General features: G+C 37.0%; 1 long non-coding RNA gene across 1 annotated transcript; it reads right to left on the bottom strand.

Annotated features, from left to right (window-relative positions):
- Positions 1 to 253: 253 nt before the first annotated feature.
- LOC125272861 lies at positions 254 to 5413 on the bottom strand. Its single transcript, XR_007185936.1, has 3 exons — positions 5246 to 5413; positions 3238 to 3382; positions 254 to 580 (listed from the first exon to the last, which is right to left on the bottom strand). It is a non-coding gene; the product is annotated as an uncharacterized LOC125272861 (long non-coding RNA).
- Between the last annotated feature and the right edge of the window lie 19634 nt (positions 5414 to 25047).

Genomic DNA, 25047 nt, shown 5'->3' with positions numbered 1-25047 from the left:
ATGTATGAGCATGAGTGAAAATGTGTGTGTGTGTGTGTGTGTGTGTGTGTGTGTATATATATATATATATATATATATATATATATATATATATATATATATATATATATATATATATATATATATATATATATATATATATATATATATATATATAATCACTTGTGTAATACCATTTCAGACTGTTCACAGCCAAATAGAAAAGTAGAGTGGTTTCTATTTTGGTGGAAGGAAAGTCAGGGCAGGAGGAATGGCAATAGTATTCACTTGATGACACAGAGGAGGTAATCAATACTGACATCAGCTCCTGTAATGATCGTCTGAGGTGTGTATGTGAGAAGGTGTTGAGCTTGCGTTCGATCATCTCAGTGTGCTCCTGCCTATTGATTGCTGTGTCTTTTGTAGTCTGTTTGACTAAACAGTAGACTGTCAGTGATCTTACCTCACATGGAACAGCAGTATGTGTCCGCGGGCCATCGCCAGGCACTTTGGTAATTGCTTAAAGAGAATTCCTGTAGTTGTAAAAGTGCCAAATCAGTGATTCTCAAGATTCCATGAATCACCCACTGGAAGAGACTGCCTGATGGACATATAAAGTGATCAACTATAGATTTTCTGGATTTTATTTATCTGGAATAGTAGATAATACAGTTGGAAAGATAAATTTAAATAATGGCACAAAGGCCTCTGTGAATGGTTGTAGAGAAAACATTTATTTATCTAAATATAATGCACACAGATTACTTTTAAAGGGGGCATATCATGAAAATCTGACTTTGTCCATTTTTAAGTGCTATAATCGGGTCCCCAGTGCATCTACCAACCCAGAACATGTGAAAAAGGACAACCCAGTAACTTTGTTTTGGCAAGCCTTTCTCTACAAGCATGTAAAAAAACGAGCCGCTGAGATTTCGCTCCCCTTGTGACGTAGGAAGGGGATCTTATAATAATATTACTGTCCCTTAATACGTGATTTTTGCCCCAAACCAGTTCAGCGGAAATCCCGCCCTGGAGCCGATTCTAAACATTTCATTGGCCATGTCAATCACAATAACAATTGCCTACACCCAACCCTGATCCCTAAACCTACCCGTCACTGTAACCTCAGCCAATGAAATTGGTTGCAGGGTGGGGATTTCCGCTGAACCGTTTGGGGAAAAAAAAAATCACGCCCCCTTAATCTGCACGTTTCTACCCACAGTGCCACCATTTTGTTTTTGCAAATGAAAATAGTGTACCAATTCTAACGCTATGGCAAACATTTGAGCAAAGCATGCTAACTGTTCTGTTGTTGGCTGCACAGAAGAGCACAGAACACTATTTAGAGTCTCGTTAGCTTGGATAGCCTACAAGTTGACCCTGGCAAGCCCCAAAAAAGAAGCGTTTCTGTCTGAGCGATATTTTGGAAACAATATTACACCATTCACAGCATTTGATAGCAATCATAAATGTTAGCCTGGTGCGTATGGCACTGTTTGGCAAACAGGTACGCTATGTAAACCCATACGGGTTTTGCACAAAAGATTAACATGACGGCACATGCTAGTCAATAAGCTGAATTAACTCCACAGCAACTACATAAATTTATCCACCAACCATTCAGAAACGTCCAGTTTCATTCTAAAAGTTGTAACTACTTCCTGAGTCTCTCCATCAGTGTCGACTCCAGTTTGAACAATGTAAGGCTGAACACTGTTACTAACAATCCTCATTTTGGCTGCGTGAGATTCTCCAGCTTTGTTGTTGTGCAACCAAAGCGCGAGCTGTTAAAGCTCCGCCCTCTTCTGGAAAAGTGCCGGGAGCAGCAGCTCATTTACACAAAGGGACACACACAAAAACGACGTGTTTTTGCTCATACCCAAATAGGAGCATATATATATATATTCAAAATATATATTTGTTATTTTATAATAGGATTTGTATAATATTTAATTATTTGTATAACATATAAAACATTAATAACCATTTTCGTATTTATAGTTCTGCATGAGCTGATACAAAACTATGTATTTTTCAAGAGTTTGATGGCAGTAACCTGATAAATCTTTCACAAAAGTGCTCAATTTTATCAGCCCAGTAGCTTGTAAACACAATTTTTGTTTCTTGGCCGACTGAAAAACTGTATATCAGCCAATCAGATTAAAGTTTGCCAGATTGAGGAGTTCCTTCCAGTTTGTGCAATCAGTGGCTGAAACTACCTCACAGCAAAAACAAACATAATTTTTCAAACCTATGCTTCCTTTCAAAAGAAGTGACCTTCAGATCCAACAAAGCAGCCTTTTTCAGTTGTTGGATGTGCACACAATGCTTTTAGAGGCTTAATGTCGACTGTCAAAGCTGCCTGTATGTTCAGAGAAGCCAATTCATTATTGACCCCCAGATGCGGAGATCCTGTGCCAAAACACAAAAACGTGACTCTTCTTTTGCAGAGGTCACAACCCAGAGCTCAAGAGCACTAAAAGCTTTTTCAGACGTAGCCGTCTCATTAGGTGTTCGGAAGGACTTCCATAAACTCACTCTGATGCATCTCACGCCCCATTAATCTTATCAACAGGGATATGGCAGCCAATCTCTTCCTCTGGGAAAGCATTCATGCACATTTCTTATTCTCTAATGCCAGCCATCATTGCTGCTGGCAACTAGAGCATTGCACAAACATCTTAACCAAATGAGAGGCAAACTATCCTTTTCCTTCCTTGATTTTTCAAAAACAGTAAAAAAAAAAAAAAAAAAAAACATTTGGACAAACAAAACTTTTATCAACATGCGATGGCAATAGAAGCTTCTCTGTCATAGTTCAGCTTGTGGAGGATGCAGGATATCTGCCACATCCATATTCCAAGAAACTTGAGAAAATTAGTAATCATGACCAGAAAAAGGGTTTTCTCAGCACTACATTCTGATTCACACTTTATAGCCTATGTGGTGAATTGTTGCATTGTGTTGACTTTGGTTCACCTATTATAAAACATATGGAAAGACTATGGACTATATGTAAAACTTATCACTTTCCACTTTTGACCACTTCCAGAGGTAGTTGAAAACACATCCGACAAGATTGCTTTCGCAGTGTAAACGTTCATGTGGTCAAATGTGTTCGAACAGCGCAAAAGACCACCTACTCTCTGCCTACTGACCTAATGCGTAAACATTATGGGAAGTGTGCTAGCCAGATGGGATTTAAACTTTGAAAAAAGTAAAAAAAAAAAAAATGTACCAAGCACAATGTTCTCTCACCATTCCTGATTTCTAACACACATTCACCGCGTCCGGTGTGGTCTTGCTTAAACGAAAGCTGATGCTCTTTGTGTGTTTTCTGTCGTCTCCGGGTACATTCATATGTAAATTGCATGAGCTTATCTTGTCCATTCGATTGAAAGATCTGAAAAAAAAAAAAAAAAAATCATACATTTATCCGCCCACAGACCCTCCCCTTGAAGTGGGGGACAGAAGTGGATGAAAGTAGACAAAAGAGACAGATTAAAACATTAGGTGTAAACGGGAATGTGTCTCCCTCATCTACTTGTGATCTAATTGGCCAAAATGCATCTTAATACCAGGTGTAAACAGAGCCTAAGTGTAAAAAAATTCTTAGTAAAAAGTTGGACTTGTTTAAGAGTAGAAGCTATTTATAAAGAAGCTAAAAGCAACTTTTAGCAAAGTCTAAGACTGACTCTTAGGTGCAAACTGAGGTGGCACATAAGTGTTGCAAACTAAGGGCTACAGTGATGTCAACCTAAAAATGGCTGCCTTCAACATCTGAACCAGCCAATAGTGAGTCTGTAAGGGTATCATGAAAGCATAATTAAGACACTGAAACATTTATTTATTATTGAAAAAAAAAGGCTTTCCATTGTGCAAAATTATGATATACAGTACATACACACACACACACACACACACACACACACACACACACACACATATATATATTAGGGCTGCACGATTTGGGGAAAATGTCATATTGCGATTACTGAGGTCAATATTGCGATTGCGATATGCGATAGCGATATAATAAACAAATAGTATCGTGAGTCATCTTGCTTGGTTCTCAATGAAAATGCACACACAGATTACTGATAATGCTGAAATGTGTATTTCTCAACTCAAACTAGAAACAACAACAAACAAATGCACAGTGTTTTTAAATTAAAACATTTTTACAAAATTAAATAATAACATCTTTGCATTACTGCAAACTTGTTATAATCCCATTTAAGATCTTTGTTTCTTTACTAATCTGTGGTTCAACGGATCACAAAACTCACGGTTCGGATCACAAAACTCACGGTTATGACGTCACGGATCAGATCATTTTTCGGATCAGCACAAAAAAAATTGGGGGATGGGGGTAACTTAACTTTGCATGTATTACTTAGCCCACTTAAACTACTCTGATACCACAGCATAAACTACTAGCCTAAGTAATACATTATTAAAGGCAAGTGAACAGACTGTAAAAAGAACAAATACTGTACACCAATTACAAGCATAGATAAATACAACAAAAAAGTTACAAATAAAGTATAAGGTCTAACTGTATTAATTTTCATGCACAGAAATGTAATAATTAAATGTAAAATGACACTGGTCACTGTATAAATTTAATATAGATTAATCTTTGTTAAAGCTGTGTTTTGTTGTTTGATTTGCATGACAGACAACAGCAGTTATTTATAGGTTGCTGTCACTTTAAGAGTAAGACATGCACGTACACATCAGATAGATACACATCCGAATTCTCACCTCGTTCAATTAAGACATAACCGAATGTGTTTACGAGCATACTTGCTGAGAGGGGTATATTGACTGACATAATGCGTGTATGTGTCCATCCAAGTACATTGAGGACGCGAAAGAGAAATCAATTTGGAGTTTGCGAGCTATAACGCGCCTCTCTCTGTGTGTGCGCGCGAGCCTTGTATGCATGTGCGTCTATGCGCACCGATAACAGCACTGCGTGTGATACCGAATTAAATCCTCATTTGCCTCTTCTAGCGCGCTGGTATGGTTTTATATCTATTTAATGTGTAAACTAGCAAGACAAAACACGTTCAAATGATAACCTTTCACTCTATTGCGGTTAAAGTTGCAATTGATCCGCGAATCACATGCGTCCCGAACCGTGGGCCCTGGTCCGTACGGATCACGGATCATCAACGATCTAATCTGGGTTTATAATCTTATAGCCAAAATATCGCCATATAACAGAGGTAGCGTTTTTTCTTGCCACCAGTTCACTGACCGTTTGCTCCGCATCCATCTTTACCCGTTCTCTGCGCTGCACACTGGAAAAAGTCATGACATGACCATGCGCGCCACACGTGCCACTGCCTAAACTGAAACTGACTGCTCTTCATTTTATTAGCGGTGTATGAAATGGGCAAACAGCTCTCAGAGAATGGGTTGTCGACTCCACACGTATTTATTATTTATTTAATAATAATTATTATTATTTTATTTCATAAAATCGCAGCATTTTGCGTCATATAATCGCACAAGCTTGACATCGCGATTGCGATATGATTAATCGTGCAGCTCTAATATATATATATATATATATATATAGCCTATATATATATATATATATATATATATATATATATATATATATATATATATATATATATATATGTATATGTGTGTGTGTGTGTGTGCATCTCAATAAATAAGAATATTATGAAACCGTAAGACTTTTGTTCATCTTTAGAACACAAATGAAGATCTTTTTGATGAAATCTGGGAGATTTCTGACCCTCCATAGACAGCTATGCAACTACCACTTTGACACTTCAAAAAGTTCATAAAGAGACCATAAAACTAATCCATATGAATTGAGCGGTGTAATCCAAATTTGCTGAAGAGACTCGATCACTTTATATGCTGAACAGGTTTGGAACAACATAAGGGTGAGTAATTAATGACAGAATTTTCAGGTCAGTTACAAATTTTATCAACTCATCATATAACTCCAATACATTATATCTTAATTGGAAAGTGTGTGGTCTCCTTCTCTCTGCTGCCATTTTGTTACTCCTAACTAGTATACCTCTCCAACACTCTTAAATAATTCAGGAGATGAGACCTACTCTTAACACATAGGAACTTTTATGAATCACACTTATTCTTAAGTCTAGGAATAAGAGTTAAATTACATAATTCTTAGAATTTTGGCACACTTAAAGGGATAGAACTCCCAAAAATGGAAATTCTGTCATAATTTACTCAATGGGGCCCATCAACTCTTTGGTTACCAACATTCTTCAAAATATCTTCTTTTGTGTTGAGCAGAAGAAAGAAATTCATACAGGTTTGGAACAACTTGTGGGTGTGTAAACGATGACAGAATTTTCATTTTTGGCTGAACTATCCCTTTAAAGCATTCTAAATCGGTCACTAATGAGGCTCTATTTTAGTTGTTGCCTTTGAAGACAGCTGGCAGTAGACAGCAAGGCAGCTGTTTAGATGTTAGAACAGAGCAAAAACGTAGATGTAGTGCTGCTGCAAATCTGCCAACTTAAGCACGCATTGTCTGAAAAATGTTCTTGCGGAGCATCTACTGGGGTTGATTCGAAAAGCAATAGCTCTAGTTTTGCACCCCATTAACTCTCATAAGCTACATCACCACCAGTTGAGTACAGTTCTCAGAAACAAATGAATGTTAGGGGGGGAAATTTAGGCCTGTGTGTGGAAAAGCATCCGAGGAGCACAGCCCCCTGGGATACGTTAGCAGATGAGAGATGAGTGTCAGAGCAGCACGTAATGCAACACAGCAGAGAGCTAATGCTTGTGTCATGCTGATCACCACATTCATACTGAGAATATCAGTGTATGTAAGTTAAAGTCGAGCTGAGTCTGCCACCCCAGTGTCCTCTTTAAGCTGTCTTTTAATATTAAATATTAGTTGTGGAAAAAAAAAAAAAAAATGTTGCATAAATTAAGTTTCTAGTTACCATAGGAATGGAAAAAGGAGATATCTTTAGTATGTCTAATTTTGAAAAAAGAAATCAACATCACAAACTGAGCGCAGATGTGCCAACATGCCACAGTCTGCAAAGAGATTTCATTATTAACCCAAAACCTTTCCCATCAATGGGAAACAATTAACTAATCTGTGTCTGTTTTATTCATTTTATATATAGTAGTAGTCAACATTTGAAGTGGATCAAAAAAGTTCATCAAAGTTGTCCTAAGAAGAAGGTTAAGACAACTTTGATGAAAGGTTTTGTTCCACTTTAAATGTTGACTACTGTATTTATAACTAAAAATAATTTTCTTAACCCATATTTTTTTATTTTAATTAAAATTAGTGAATAAAGTTTCAATATTTTCAATTTCAGTCTTTTTGTCTTGATTTACTGTAAAATATTAAAACATCCTTCAAACAAGATTGTAATTGTAAAAAAGGAATATAGAGTATAATTTTCTTTTTTTCTTTTTATAATTATAAAATGTAAAATTTTTAATATATATATATATACACATTTATTTAATTATAAATACAGTAAAAACAGTAATATTGTGAAATATTATTACAATTTAAAATAACTGTTTTCTATTTGAATATATTTCACAAAGTAATTTATTCCTGTGATGGCAAAGCTGAATTTTCAGCATCATTACTCCAGTCTTCAGTGTCACATGATCCTTCAGAAATCATTCTAATATGCTGATCTGCTGCTCAAGAAACATTTAATGTGTACAATTGTACAAAATATTTGTGTACAATATTTTTTTTCAGGATTATTTGATGAATAGAAAGTTCAAAAGAACAGTGTTTATCTGAAATCTAATCTTTTGTAACATTATAAATGTCTTTACTGCCACTTTTGATTGATTTAATGCATCCTTGCTGAATAAAAGTATTCATTTCTTTAATTTCTTTTCAAAAAAATAAAAATAAAAATTCTTACTGACCCCAAACTTTTGAACGGTAGTGTATAATGCTACAGAAGCTTTGTATTTCAGATAAATGCTGTTCTTTTGAACTTTCTATTCATCAAGGAATCCTGAAAAAAAAAGTACACAACTGTTTTCAACATTGAAAATAATGTTTATTGAGCAGCAAATCAGCATATTAGAATGATTTCTGAAGGATCATGTGACACTGAAGACTGGAGTAACGATGCTGAAAATTCAGCTTTGCATCACAGGAATAAATTACTTTGTCAAATATATTTAAATAGTACATAGTTATTTTAAATTGTAATAATATTTCACAATATTACTGTTTTTTACTGTATTTTTAATTAAATAAATGTAGCCTTGGTGAGCAGACGAAACTTCTTTTAAAAACATTAAAAATCTTAGTGGTTCCACACTTTTGGACTGTACTGTATATGAAAAGGCCAGGTTTGAGTAATGAAATGTACCTCAAGATCTAAATAGGACCGTGGCTCAATTGTGTTTGCAGTTCTCAGCTATTATTGTTACAATGTGACATACTTTGGTTTAAGTTTGATGTCCTAATAATCCCAAAATAATTTGTCTTTAGATATTGTTTGAGCTTGGGCGTGAGGGTGTTATATTTCACAAAAATAAATACAAGCCAAAAAGTAGAAAGGGAAAAAGATCAGTTGCTATTCTCTCGCCACCATGATGTATGTCTAATTCTGATTATAAACGCTGCCAAGATCTAAAAAAGCCAACGACTGCACTTAAGATGCAGTAATTTTTCACCGCACTGCAGCGAGAAGATGACAGAACACATGGAATTTGGCGAAACTATAATGCGGTCCTGTGCCAGAGAGCGCAGGAGTCATATATTCTTTCCTGATGCATTACCATGTCACATAACAGTCCCTGTCGTCCATCTTAATCTGACAAGCAGGGACAGAGATATTTAAGCAGGGCTCAATATAGTAGTCATATTTCATTCAGTCTTTTCCATTGCAGTCCGCTTGTGTCAGTCTGGTGGGTCCTTTCAGGGGGTTATTCTTTGGTTAAGTGCATATGTTGAAACCCCTGCAGGTTATGTGACCATATTAGATCATCTGATTTTAATTGCAAGGTCTTTCCTGGTTAAATGCAACAAAAGAACTACATTATTAGAGTTCAACTGTGGATATATTTCACAGGGATGGCGTATTGTGTTATACAGAACTCATCAAATCAAAGGTTAGAGTAACAAACATGCAGGGCATTGCGTGGAAATGAGATGTCTTGTTGTACGGTGCCCTTGACATGGAGGGTCTCGCTGTGAATCTCATCTCAAATCATTTGCTGTTAGTGTCTGTGGCCACAAAAGTTCAAAAACATTTTGGTTTCGTTAACATTTCCCTATGCCAGAGATTCAGTCTCGGACCCGTCCAAATCAGCAGCGAGTGTTTTTGACCTAACCACACGCGACATCACAGCTGGAACAACAGCACACAAAGTATTAAAATGATAATTTCGGGTACTGATAGTTTTTTTTATTTAATATTAAAAGCATCTAACGTGAGTGTCATTTTTAGGGACGCACCGATATGACAATTTTGGCCGATACCGATAATTATTTTTATACAACAGTTCTGTCTGGTTCTCGAATCTGATTGGCTGATAGCCATGCGATATTTCAGTGATAACAGCACTCCCACTGCCTTTTCACCGTTTGTATCACTCCGCTTGAAGTGACCGTCATGGCGGCCGATCAAATCAACCGTAATTTTTTACAAATACTACTTGCTGTACCACGAACTGTAGTTTTAATAGTTTTTAGGCGAGAATGTAGTTGTTTAGACCTGAAATATGAGACTCATATTTAATAACAGCGCCTATTTTACTATTTTTTTTCGACGTTTCCGGAGATGCGAGCTCGAGTGCGTCAGCAGCCGTTCAGTGCTTCTGTAACCGCCGAGAACAGCTTCATCTCGGCCAGTGCCTCGGGGATTTGCCGCTGGCTCTTATAGTGGTTAAACATGAGACATAATTCAATTTGAGTACATAGAACGGGCAATCTTTGGTCTTATTAATCTATTATTTGTTCCAGAGCAAGTCTAATTGTGCTATATTAAATTTGATAATAATAAATGTTACCTTACATCCTTATATAGCATATTGGCTACAACTAGACGGGACATATCAGACTCTTCTCCGCTCTTCAAATACGTAAAACATTAAACTTTATAAACATATGTTTTTTTGAGTAAAGAAAACGCTTTACAATTTTTTTTCAAACATCAGATCTTTATTTACCTTTGCATTGCACAGAGGAGATGTCCAAACTGCGTGCGCACTTCATTCAGGAGGTGAGGCAGATTAATGAAGCTTGATTGACAGTTTGAGGATCCAATGGAGTTAGGAGGTTTTGTCACAAGCTCTTTAAAATCCTTTTCATTCGTTAAATATTTGTAAAACCCACATACAAGCGTAAATGGTGACCTAATTTTTTTTTTTAATAACTAGTGCTTAATGTTTGACTGAACTGTACAACTGTGCTTATTTGTTGTTCAATAAATATTATTTATTTTATATAAATATGTCCAATAAGTAATATGGATTGAGTGAACATTACATTAATACGCCATTAGATGGCGGCAACACTTTACAGGAGAATGAGTCAGTGAAGCACAAGAGACTTTTAAATTGAAAGGAACTTTTGCAAAAGGAAATTGTTTTAGCGCTGTGGCGTAATGGATGTTATGGAAAATTCCCAAAGCTGTAAAAGACAAATACAAAGATCGCTTTCCTCAGCGGACATTCAAACGGACTTGTATAAAGGATATAATATTATGGACATCGACTTGAAGAATGAATGTAATGCAATATACCAGACACAGGTAATAGCCTACTCTCTCTCTCTCTCTCTCTCTCTCTCTCTCTCTCTCTCTCTCTCTCTCTCGCTCGCTCGCTCGCTCGCTCTCTCTCTCTCTCTCTCTCTCTCTCTCGCTCTCGCTCGCTCGCTCGCTCTCTCTCTCTAATACTGTACAAAATTCAATGCGTTTCAATGAAGCGACTCAACGTTCCTTCGTTACTAGTTCTAAAGTGACGTTTTAGAGTTAGTAACGGAGGCTTGGTCCAACCTATTTTTTTACAGTCTATGGGTCCAACTGACAACTTGAGATTTGAATCCGTGGCGGAAGGAAGTAGTGCTGCACAAAAGAGGGTTCTAAGACACTCCGTTGTTGTTCTTATTTATTTACACACTCATGCCGTCGAACTGTTGTATAAACGCAATATCACACGAGTAGCCGTGCCACCTGCAGCCTCCTGCCTACGGACGAATCACAGCGTGCTGATATACAGCCATATCGCACGGCTACTCTTGTGATATTGCTCATATATTTGAAAGCCGATAAAAAATATACTGGCCAAATTTTCTTATCCTGCCGATAACGATAACTTTAAAAAATGAACATACATCGGTGGCTGGTATCGTGCATCACTATTAATTTTGCATGACCTTTATAGCCATGCCAAAAGTGACAAATGAATTCACCTGATTTGTTTATTTTGTGCATCTTTTTGCGAAACATAGTATCTGTAGAGAAAACAGAATTTATTGGTTACCTTCCCGAGTCTCTTTTGTTCATTTGTCACGTGATAGGACAACCTCATATTCTTTGCTGGATACAGAAATTGGTGAATACTGAATTAAGCTTTGTTTAACGTAGGGATGCACCGATATGAAATTTCGGTGGCCGATACCGATAACCAATAATTTTTTAATATTTGAAAGCTTTGGCCGATAAATCTAAATTTAAATTTAATTATAACATTTTTGAGAGCCTGATTACAAACACAAGTCTCACCATTAAAAACCATGTCCCAAGCACACAATTATAATATTATGTCGCCTATATAACAGACTTGCGCTGTACGTTGCACTTTTGAAGTGATTTCAATTATATTTCAAGCAATTCAAAACCATAATGATGGACAGTGCACATCTGAAGTGTCTCAGCTGAAGGAAACAAGCCATTTTTTATCTGCTTTAACATATTGAGTGAATTCTCTTATCGGGCTGATAATGATAACATTAAAAATGAACATATATCGGCCGATACCGATATGGTGGCTGATATATTGTGCATCCCTAGTTTAACGTCTACTTGTACTTGAATGGACAAATTCATACAAAATTATGTCAAAACATGCCAGTCTCTGCTAAACATAGTCAGTTATGTCTTAAGTGAACGTAAACAGTTGAGAAAGATAACACGTGTCGTGTGTCATTATATTGGATCCGTGCATTCAATCTTAAAGTGACAGCATCTTAATAATCCTGCTGCCGCCTGTGTTTTTAATGTTAATCAAACAACAAAGACAAAGACGTAATCACTCACTGCTTTTGCTTGAATAACTTTTCTAACTTTAATAAGGATTAATCTCTATTTAATTTATACAGTGTACACTAAACAGTGTTATTTTACATTTGATTACATTTTTTTTTGTATCTGAAAAGTGAATTTTCACTGGTATCTAAAATCGTCTTTTTTTGCAAAAATAGTTTCATGGCCAGTAAAATATATTTATGGCCGGTAAATTTTAACCGGCCATTAGCAGGTGTGGCAAAAAGTTAGTTTTAGGTCCTGTGTGCAATATTACATACAGAGATGAATAGTGGTCACATGACAAAAGAACAGCTTGGATTGGAGGAGAGATTCGGGAGGCTGGCTGCGTTTTTTAAAAGCATAGTGAACTAAGTTGATCGAGATCATTGTTGGCAATGGTTATGCGATCTACTTAGGCTCACGATGCTTTACTGGAACTCTGCCCATTTCCGCCTTCTGTACTGTTTCCTGTACAAAGCAGATTTAAGCTGTCACAAGACAAAAAAATTAATGACTCGGACCAGAAAACTCGGGAGGTGAACTAATAATTTTTATTTCCTGTACAATCTCAGAGCGGCTGTCACGTAGCAAGGAATGACTCGAAGGCCCTGAATTAGGGTCCGTTTACAAATGAACTAAACAAAATGAACGACGTGAATGGAGATTCGTTCATTTTGCTGAATGAGATTCAAAGATCAAAGTCAGAATAATGATCTGATCTAAGTAATCGCTGTTAAAGGAAAGTCTTAATTTAACACGGTGCATACTTTTTTTTTTTTTTATTCCAGCTTTCCCAGACAGGCTTTAAAAAGGCTTAACTCGCTCATTGTTTTATTGTTCTGACACTTGTCCGCTGCATCAATGTCCTCTGTTGAAGAGTCGTGTGTCTCTTCGCTCTGTTGTTTTCTTCTCTTGCAGTCTCTTCTCCTTTCATCTCCGTAACACTTTGAGAGGCTGTTTTTCTATGCAGACTGGTCTACTTCAGCCCTCCCATCGTTAGGGCCTCGGGGTGACTTTGCAATCATTTTTTTTCGCTCAGTAATTGACAAATGCTGCAGTCAGCAATGCCTTCTCACTTGCTACATTTCCCACTGAGCTCAGAAAACATGCTGCAGGTGGATGTTAGTCAAAATTCAGAGCAGATACGACACTTATCTGGGAATTCCTGCTGGAAAAACCAGGTCATGCAAGCATGAGGTGGTCGGGTTAGTTTTTGACATATTGTAGCTGGTGCATCTCCAGTGGTTTAGTTTTGACATGGTCGATCTTTGCCCTGGCTGCCAGTAGTCCAATTGAGCAACCATTGACATTACAGGTAACACTTTACAATAAGGTTCATTAGTTAAACATTTGTTAATGTATTAACTAACATGAACTAACCATGAGCAATATGTTTGTTACTGTATTTACTAATCTTTATTAACGTTAATGAAAATAGAGTTGTTCATAGTTTGTTCATGTTAGTTCACAGTGCATTAGCTAATGTTAAAAAAAAGATTTTAATAATGTATTAGTAAATGCTGAAATTAACATTAACAAAAATTAATAAATGCTATATATTATTATAATAAATGCTATGCTATACACTTTATAAATGTATAAGTGCAGTTCATTATTAGTTCATGTTAACTAATGTAGTTAACTAATGTTAACTAATGAACATTATTATTCAGAGCGCTATGAATCTTTTGAGTTGAATCAGTGATTCGGATCGCGTATCAAACTGCCAAACTGCTGAAATCACATGACTTTGGCGCTCCGCCAAATCCACTGATTTGATTCGTAAAGCTCCGAAGCTTCAAGAAGCAGTGTTTTGAAATTGGCCATCACTAGATATTGTTAAAAAGTTTTCATTTTGTTTTTTTTTGGCCCATTCTCATTGCTTTATAATAATAGGTAGAACCACTGTACTCACATGAACCGATTTAAATATGTTTTTAGTACCTTTATGGATCTTGAGAGAGGAAGTACCATTGCTGTCTATGCAGGCCTCGCTGAGCCATTGGATTTAATCAAAAATATCTAAATTTGTGTTCTGAATATGAACGAAGGTCTTACAGGTGTAAAATGACATGAGGGTGAGTAATTAATGACATTATTTTCATTTTTGGGTGAACTAACCCTTTAATATAACTCAAATATCCAAGTTGTCGCTTAATACAACTACACATTTTAAGTTGACTAAACTTAAAATTTTAAGGGAGCAGAACAACTTTTTTTTTTCTTTTCTGTACACTAAAAAAACATTTTTTAGTGTACAGAATGCAATTTGACTTTTTCCATCTTAAGAACAAAACAAATAAATTGTGTTGCATCCATCTCTGGTCTCACCTATTAGCTCAATAGAGACCTCTGTTTGAGCCAGTGTCGGGTCTTACCAGTTGCATCACAGTTGACATAAATCTCAGTGTTGACACTGCTGTCACATTTTCAAACGAGATGGCAGAGTTTAATTAACATCCTTGTTCGATATGTCACACGATGCCTTCTGTCTTGCATTAAATCACCCTTATGCATATGTTATTCTGTAAATTAACACATTGAACTCAACAGACAAAATGCAAAATTGATTTAACTACATCAATAAATTAGCCATATTATCTGTCATACAGGTGGCATATTGAGCAATTATAAACTGGCTAATCACCTCGCCGGGAAGTACGTCCCCTGGGTCTCTGTCTGTCAGACTGGCGCACCCAACGCAGCGATTCAACCCAGTGCGATGAAGTCAACAGCAGCAGGTGTGTCGATTTTTGCAGTTCTCCTTGATTGATGCTCCCCATATGTGCATTAAGGAGCCAGCATCAGTTCTACTGCATTCGCAAAGCAGAGATGTAATTGTAATTAACTGAAAACAGGTGAGCTCACTCAACTTGACGACGGTTTCCTGCGTGGCCATGGTAGGAGTTTGAGCAGAGGTTGTTAAAAGCTGGCACGGGCGTAGCAGACGTCCGCCAGGCCTTTGCTCTGCCAAACCTCTCAGGCAGCGAGCGCCAATGTGCTAGTCCTTTCACTTTGTAAAACCAAATTTAAACACATTTAACACTGAGTCTTTTGACATGGGAGTTCAAATGTATTAGATCCCATCCAAAAGTGAAGCCTAGGGCTGCATGAAATATCAAAATAAAATCAATATGGCAATATGGCATAGTGCAATTTTCAAAACGCTCAAGCTGTGATTTAATTAAATAAATATTTGTACTACCGGTGAAGCCTGAAACACATCTGATATCATGAGCTGCATGCATGTAAATGAACACAGTGCTGAATTCGAATTAAAAGCTCAAGGGGTTAGTGTTTGTAAGAAATGAAGATTTTTTTTTTTAATTATTATTTTACTTGATAGTGCAATGGTGTTATTACCACAGACTGTAACAAAAAACACCTTCAGTGTTGCCAACTGCTTTCAATTGAAAGTAGCTAAAACTGGTATCTAAATATCACTAGATAATGGCAAATTCATTGATCTATATACATATTAGAGATCAGTGGGCAAAATAAAAATCTAGATAAGGGTTGTCCAAGAAGTTGCTAGTTTTGTCCCTAAACTTTTGAAAAAAAGTCTCAAAAGGGGCGGGAAAGTCACTAAGTCTAGTGGCGAAATCCCTAAATTGGCAACACTGTCATTCTTCCATTGTAGTAACTGAAGCCGCCAGTGTGCCAATATGCCGCTGACATCTGGAGTCTCGAGTCTGCGCGTAGTGATCGCGATATCAATGTCCCGCCCAACTCATTATGTCGGTGTGAAATAAACAGTTACGGAAATGTAGAAATTAAAGTTAAAGCTCCAATCACCTCGTGAAGATCCAGAAAAAAATCCGTTGCTGCCTCAGTGACTACTTCACTCAGTTAAGCCATCAATCTCAGCTGTCAATCATAATGTCACACCCCCATTTTTATAGCATCAAATATCTAACTAAAACCAAACTTTTTTTTTTTTTTTTTAAAGAACGAACACTTGAACTAACACCAGAGTGATTAAAAACTGCCTAAAATGACAGAAATTGTCTTTGGAAAAAAATATCTCACATCCCATTGAAATACATGGAGAGGGCGGGGTTTATGACCACGAGGTGGCTAATTTGTACTAAGTTTTTTTCCTAAATCATACAAGTTGCCAAATTCGTATGAATTCATACGAATTACCTACCCCTAACCCTGCCCCTGAACCTACCCGTCACTGGGGTTGAGACAAATCGTATGAATTAGTACCAGTGAGGTAGTACGAATTCGTACAAATTAGCTACCTCATAAAATACATATGAATTGGTTATGAGATAGCATTGGAAAAATAATCTTGTTTCTGTTTGAAATCTTATTTCTTGTTTCTGTCCCAAACAGAAACAATATTATTTTTCTTACCCCATTTTGTTTAATTAAAGTGAAGATTTTCTTATATCGTTTAGCCTTAAAATGATTTTGCAGTTAACAAAAAATATATATATATATTTTTCAGCCTTTTTTTTAATTATTTTTATTTTCTATGCAGATGCACTCCCCAACAAAATCACCCCCACTTACTCTAATATGAATCATTCTTTCCAAATATAGCTATTCAAGTCATCTGATGAAAATTCTTCTAATTTTTATTCACAATATATATCTCAGAAAAATGAAATATCGCAATGTAAGTTGTTTTCCAAAATCTTGCAGCCCTAGAACGGCCCAGTGAGCTGCTGATGAGGACACAAATTCATCTGGCAGGCTTACGGTCATGATGTGTAGATGGAGAAACAAGGGGAGGCCTCAGCTGTCTAAAACCCATCACCTCCGACAGCTGCTAAGCGGCCCGGACCACTTTGGAAGGAGGAGGAATTACCTGCTGGAACTCTGATAAAGGTAGGACAGAAACTGCCGTCATAGCTCTTCATTTCACATTCATACCCTGTCTGTCCTCTGTCTGTCCTCTGTCTGTTGCTAATAATAGAAAAGCAAACACTACTACACTTTTTCATATACCGTTTAACTTTCTTTGTTTAACATGCTCTGTCTAATGATTTATTAGACAGAACTGTTAAGTGGAGACAGTAAACTAATGAAGATGGAGAACGGGAGCTGAGATGCTCAGGCGCTAGCGTTGGCAGCGCTGTCAAAATAAAAGTGTTTTTAGTCCCAGTGTCGTTGTTATTTAGGTACCATTGAGATACTATTCCATTTTTTTTTTTAATTAGTTTTAGTTATGTTTTTTTTTTTTTTTTTTTTTTATTTTTAGTTAAAGGTGTTAGAGAGGATTTTTTCGTCGACTGAGAATCCAAAGACTGTTAATGAGTTTTTGAAATGAGCGCATACATAAGAACAACCCCCCTCCTTCACAGCTCATTTCAAAGGAACGCCTCCCAAAACATGAGTATTGGAACACGAGTGTTTACCACCGGCATTCGCTGTGTCGTGTTAGTGGATTCATTATGTCGGACTCACCGCAGGTAACTCATAATCTGCAGTTGTTACTCCTGTCACCTGACAAAAAACATTGCATGCAGCGCCTGTGGAGTGTGGAAAGTTACTGGAGAGCGCAGCCGCGCACGTCTCTCACAAGGAACGTCACGGCAGTGATTGACAAGCCAGAGGGCCAATCGTTTACGCGATGATCACAGATTATGTATATTAATATTATTCCTTTCAGTGCACCTAATAAATAGTCTTTTATCAGTTAGTAAAGACAGTTTCAAGTAATATTGCAAAAATGTATAAAACAAAACATCCTCTTTAGCACCTTTAAAGTTTTATTAATTTTGTTCTGTTTTGTCATTTTATACTTTTTTTTTTTTTTTAAATGTGTATTATTTTTTAGTATAATGTGTATGATATAGCTAAATGAATATAAGCAATGTTGGCAATATATATATATATATATATATATATATATATATATATATTTCACTCTGCACGCTATAACTATAAAGATAACTTAATGATAACTATATTAGCATCCTCATCACACAATAATGTTCTGTTTAAAATATATATATATATATATATATATATATATATATATATATATATTTTTTTTTTTTTTTTTTAAGGCTTTTATTTTGACAGCACTGATAATGCTAGCGCCTAAGCATCTCCGCTCCCATTCTCCATCTTCATTAGTTTACTGTCTCTATTTAACATATCATTATTGTTATAGTTATTGTCCTTGGTGTGAATGGGACGTTATTGTGGTGGAGCCTTTCCTGAGTACTGCGCATCCTTCAGAGAAAACTTGACACTTTTTTTTGGTGTTACGACTAAGGGAACATTCAATACAGATTTCTAACATTTGTCTTAGATGACAAAATTTTAGCAAAAAAAATCACGCAGTGTTCACCCAGCTAAATGCTTCGCCATCACACATCTCATGGGACCATAAAGCTGGAGCAGACGCTGCCATCACAGCTCTCTGTTCCCACTGCTCCAGCTCTTTCCCCTAATGCTCCACAATCAAATGTCTCATGGGACGCCAGAGGTTTTTCCTACATCAGCGATGCAAGTTAATGAGCAAACGTGGGTGGAGAAAGAAAGAACGAGACAAGGAAGACGAAAGACTCCTCCTCCTCTTTCTCTCACTCTCGTTCTCGCATGCCTCATTCCCCCTTTCACTCTCCGCCAGATAATTAGCAGGCTCTTTACACGCAGAGCCCACAGAACACTTGCTAATGTGTGCTTAAAAAGTGTCTGGCGTTCGCCAATTTTCCAGCAGACGCACCGCTCATTGCTGCTGTGCTGTAGAGAGATGCACGACATGCTAATGATGTCCCATCAATGAAAGTTTGTCTCTGAGGAAAGCTGTGGTGTGAGCGATGCCGGGGAATGTGTGTGGTTGAATGGTGGTTGAATTATGAGCATCAATTATTGGTTTTATTAGATGGATGCACGTTTAACCCCCAGAGACCCAAGCATTGATGTTGATGCATTTGCTTTTTTCCACTTAAGTGTTTAAGTGTTAAGGCCGCTGGTTATTTTATGCAAATGAGACCTGTGAAATGCAATGTACTTTTAAAAGTGCTTTGTTTACTGACTCAGATTTATTCTAAAACAAATGTAAAAAAACTCAGTTTAGTTGTATTTAAGCTGGTCCTGAGCTGGAGCTAGTTGCTTAGGACCAGCACTTGAGCAGCTTAAACCAGCTCAAACCAGCTGCCATGCTTCAAAACATACCTAACCAGCATGCTGTTTTTTTTTTAACAGGGTAATGCAATCTGATTAGCATTAGTGGCTTCCAGCGTTGTCTTTCTTATATAACTAACCCAGAGAGACATTTCTACACATGAAACATTAACTAATAAACATGCAATTTAAACAGTATTTTGATAACAATAAAAGATGTTTACACGAGAGATGCTAAGCAGATGTAGCAATTAGCTTTTTAAGGCTACAAATAGCAGTCTGAGTAATTGAGTAAGTCTTGAATGATAAACTAAAGGTCCGTTCACACCAAAAATCATAACTATAAAGATAATGATAAAGATATAGTTCTAAAAATTGTTCTAAATTTAAAAGAATAGCAGAGTCCACACCACAGCTATAACGATAACGAGAGGAACGGTATCGTAGGGATCAATTTCAGATTTTTTTTTCCCCAGCTGTTGAACAATAAAACACTGAAGGCCAATCAGAATCCATCCGAATTTAAGGGTTTGCACATTTAAAATGGCAGACGACATTGTGGAGAAGTTTATCGTCGAGGTCCATTAAAAATCCATTATACTGTTTGACAAGTCAAACCCCTTTTCAAGGATACACAGAAAATGGATATATGCAAAACAATTGGTCATACCCTCAGAATAAATGGTGAGAAGTATTAACAAAGATGAGATGATTATATCAGGCTAGCAAACAGTGTAACATAAAATTACTTCAGGCATCCAGCGCTAGTTTCAACAACATTGTCTTGCTTCCTTTGAAGTCTCAGTGAAAAAGACTAGGTGTTGAATTTATTCCACTATATTGACTTAGTCACTGAATTTCACTGTTCGATTAGATCGATTACACTAGCTAGATTCACTCGAAACATAGCATGCTGAGGACATCTGCTGGTTAAAGTTGTGTAAGTGCAACAAGAACAGCAAAAACATGTTGTAAACACTTTGAAACCGCAGGGCGTGAGCTTAAAATAAACAGACCGTTATTGTCCGTTGGTGTGGATGCAAATATAGTTATCGTTAAGTTATCTTTATAGTTATCGTTCTTGGTGTGAACAGGCCTTACGTGTCAGTTTTCTAAATATATACTCACTGGCCACTTTATTAGGTTCACCTTTCTAGTACCAGTTTAGACCCCTTTTGCCTTCAGAACTGCTTTAATTCTTAATGGCATAGATTCAACAAGGTCCTGGAAACATTCCTCAGAGATTTTAGCATCACACAGTTGTTGCAGATTTGTCGGCTGCACATCCATGATGCGAATCTCTCGTTCCACCACATCCCAAAGCTGCTGTATTGGATTTAGATCTGGTGACTGTGGAGGTCATTTGGTTTAGTGAACTCATTGTCATATTCAAGAAACCAGTTTGAGATGATTTGAGCTTTGTGACAAGGTGTATTATCCTGTTGAAAGTAGACATCAGAAGATGGACACACTGTGGTCATAAAGAGATGGTCAGCAACAATACTCAGGTAGGCTGTAGTGTTAAATTATACTCAATTGGCACTAAGGGACCCAAAGTGTTCCAAGAAAATATCCCACACTCCATTACACCACCAGCAGCCTGAACTGTTGACACAAGGCAGGATGGATCCATGCTTTCATGTTGTTTACACCAAATTCTGACCCTACCATCTGAATGTCGCAGCAGAAATCAAGACTCATCTGACCAGACAACGATGTCCCAATCTTCTATTGTCCAGTTTTGTTGAGCCTGTGTGATTTGTAGCCTCAGTTTGCTGTCCTTACTTCTTAGGCATCTGAGGCACTGGTGTGTCTTCTGCTGCTGTAGCCCATCTGCTTCAAGATTCGATGTGTTAAGCATTCAAAAATGCCCTTCCGCAGACCTCGGTTGTAACGAGTGCTTACTGTTGCCTTTCTATCAGCTGGAACCAGTCTGGCCATTCTCCTCTGACCTCTGACATCAACAAGGCATTTTTGCTCACAGAAATGCTGCTCATGGATATTTTCTCTATTTTGGACCATTCTCTGCAAACCCTACTGATGTGTTGTGAATGAAAATACCAGTAGATTAGCAGTTTCTGAAATACTCAGCCCAGCCCGTCTGGCACCAGCAACCATCAAAATCAACTGTTCAAAGTCAGTTAAATGATCTTTCTTTCCCATTCTGATGCTCAGTTTGAACTTTAGCAGATCGTCTTGACCATCTACATGCCTAAATGCAATGAGTTGCTTCCATGTGATTGGCTGAATAGATATTTGTGTTAAAGGTGCCCTCGAATGAAAAATTGAATTTATCTTGGCATAGTCAAATAACAAGAGTTCAGTACATGGAAATGACATACAGTGAGTCTCAAACTCCATTGTTTCCTCCTTATATAAATCTCATTTGTTTAAAAGACCTCCGAAGAACAGGCTAATCTCAACATAACACCGACTGTTATGTAACAGTCGGAGTGTACGCCCCCAATATTTACATATGCCAGCCCATGTTCCCAACATTATGAAAGGCATTAGACAAGGGCAGCCAGTAACGTCTGGAGCAGCACAGGTGAATCATCAGACTAGGTAAGCAAGCAAGAACAATAGCGAAAAAATGGCAGATGGAGCAATAATAACTGACATGATCCATGATTACATGATATTTTTAGTGATATTTGTAAATTGTCTTTCTAAATGTTTCGTTAGCATGTTGCTAATGTACTGTTAAATGTGGTTAAATTTACCATCGTTTCTTACTGTATTCACGGAGACAAGAGAGCCGTCGCTATTTTCATTATTAAACACTTGCACTCTGTATAATGCATAAACACAACTTCATTCTTTATAAATCTCTCCAACAGTGTAGCATTAGTCATCTGCCACGGAGCACAGCCTCAAATTCATTCAGAATCAATGTAAACAATGTAACAGTATACAATACTCATATAATCCGACGCATGCATGCCGCATGCATGACGAACACTTTGTAAAGATCCATTTGAGGGTTATATTAGCTGTGTAAACTTTGTTTATGCACTGTTCAAGGCAAGCGCGAGCGCCGTGGGCGTGGAGCACGAGAATTAAAGGGCCAGTAGCCCTGAATCGGCTCATTTATAATGATGCCCCAAAATAGACCGTTAAAAAAATGAATTTAAAAAAAAAAAAAAAAATCTATGGGGTATTTTGAGCTGAAACTTCACAAACACATTCAGGGGACACCATAGACTTGTATTCCATCTTTTTTTTTTTTTTAAGTTCTAGGGCACCTTTAACAAACAGTTGTACCTAATAAAGTGGCAGAATGACTCAAGAGCAGCAACTGTTTTCATTTTGGTATGTCCTTGCCAAAATGAGGGGTGCAAGAGAAGGGGTTAAACAACTATTTCAAGTTTGCTACATGGGTCTCTGAGGCTTAAAGATGCAATTACCACTTCTTATGTTGTTTTGAGCCATGACAAAATATCATTCTCATTCTGTTTGTGTGTTAACATAACTTCTGTTTGTTTATTGAATTTTTAGACTTTTTATGACCTAAAATTGTTAACCTTTAGAACTGGGAAGATAACATATGCAACACGAAAGTGAAAAACATTGTGCATCTGTGGCTCTCTCTTCTCAAATATGGCTGGTGCAAAAGTCAGCAAAAGGTCCTGCATTACTCTAATGGCCATTAAATGACAAAAGCTGTCCAAACGGACCAGCTGGCCTGTCTACTCTCTGCTCATTACCATTTTCATGAGCTTGCCTCATGCTTGTCCAGATAATGGCCAAGCAACCTAAAGCAATGGCATTTTACAAAAACTACACATATTCATCATGTTGTAGTATGACTCCTGCTAAGAGAACACATGGCTTGCATGTTTAATTTTCACACATGGGGGACACGATGTTAACGTGGCGCACATGTTCTCTGTTCTGTATGGATAGTGCTCCAGTATCCCAGAGGCTGTGAAATGTAGTCCTTGATCTGGGTGTGAAGAACTGCTCTTTCATGCTCCACCTGAGAGACTTGTATAAACCTCAATGTAAAGAGATTTACAGGTGGATGCACCGTAAAGGAACAAGTAACTCGCATGAGCTCACTTGAGACCCTGAGAATGGCTGCTGGTGTCAAAGCTTGATGTTTCTAAACAAAGGAAGTGTATGTCATGTTCCAGGTGGGAATACTCCAATCTATCATACATGATGGTCAAACAAATGGTAATATTTTAATAATTTTTATAATATAACTTATAGCATACATTGTTTACATGTATGTGTCTACAGGTGCTGGTCATATAATTAGAATATTGTGAAAAAGTTCATTTTTTTTTTTATTGTAAATTATTTTTAAAAATGAAACTTTCATATATTCTAGATTCCCTACATGTAAAGTAAAACATTTCAAAAGTTTTTTTTTTTTTTTTTTTTTTTTTTTTTTTTAATTTTGATGATTAGAGCGTACAGTTCATGAAAGTCCAAAATCCAGTATCTCAAAATATTAGAATATTTCCTAAAATCAATCAAAAAATGGATTTTCAAAACAGAAAAGTTCAAGTTCTTTAAAGTATGTTCATTTGTGCACTCAATACTTGGTCGGCAGCACATATTACAGCAAATGACTTGCTCCTAGCACAAATATATTGTTGGATCGACTGTTTCTCATCTTTCTCTTGAAAATATCCCATAGATTCAGGGGTCAGGCATGTTGGCTGGCCAATAAAACACAGTAATATCATGGTCAGCAAACCACTTAGAAGTGTTTTTTGCACTGTGGGCAGGTGCTAAAGTCCTGCTGGAAAAGGAAATCAGCATCTCCATAAAGCTTGTCAGCAGATGGAAGCATAAAGTGCTCCAAAATCTCCTGGGAGATGGCTGCATTGACTTTGCACTTGATAAAACACAATGGACCAACACCAGCAGACGTCACGGCCCCCCAAATCATTACTAACTTCAGAAACTTCCCATTAGACTTCAAGCAGCTTGGATTCTGTGCCTCTCCAGTCTTCCTTCAGACTCTGGGACCATGATTTCAACATGAAATGCAAAATTTACTTTTATCTGAAAAGAGGACTTTTGACCACTGTTCACTGTCCAGTTCCTTTTCTCCTTAGCCCAGGTAAGATGCTTCTGACGTTGTTTCTGTTTCAGAAGTGGTTTGGTAGTCCTTTTCCTGAAGATGTCTGAGTGTGGTGACTCTTGATGCGCTGACTCCGGCTTCATTTGACTCATTGTGAAGCTCTCCCAAGTGTTTGAATCGGCTTTACTTGACAGTATTCTCAAGCTTGCGGTCATCCCTGTTGCTTGTGCACCTTTGCCTACCCAATTTCTTCCTTCTAGTCAACTTTGCATTTAATATGCTTTGATACATCACTCTGCCACCACATTCAGTAATGACAATCTGTGACTTACTCTCTTTGTGGAGGGTGTCAATGATTGTCTCCTGGACCATTGCCAAGTCAGCAGTCTTCCCCATTAGTGTGGTTTCAAAGAACAAGAGATACCCGGAATTTATACTGTAGGGATGGTCATTTAATGAAACTCAAATGTAAATATTCTAATATTTTGAGATACTAGATTTTGGACTTTCATTAGCTGTATGCTCTAATCAACAAATTAAAAAAAAAAAAAAAAAAAAAAAAAAAAAAAACTTTTGAAATGTTTTACTTTACATGTAGGGAATCTAGTATAAATGAAAGTTTCATTTTTTTTTAAATAATTTACAATAAAAAAATGAACTTTTTCA

The sequence above is a fragment of the Megalobrama amblycephala genome, linkage group LG7 (assembly GCF_018812025.1).
Source record: "Megalobrama amblycephala isolate DHTTF-2021 linkage group LG7, ASM1881202v1, whole genome shotgun sequence".
NCBI classification, from domain to species: Eukaryota; Metazoa; Chordata; class Actinopteri; order Cypriniformes; family Xenocyprididae; genus Megalobrama; species Megalobrama amblycephala.
Note: the sequence above shows the minus strand (reverse complement) of the source record. Positions and strands in the feature narration are given on the sequence as shown.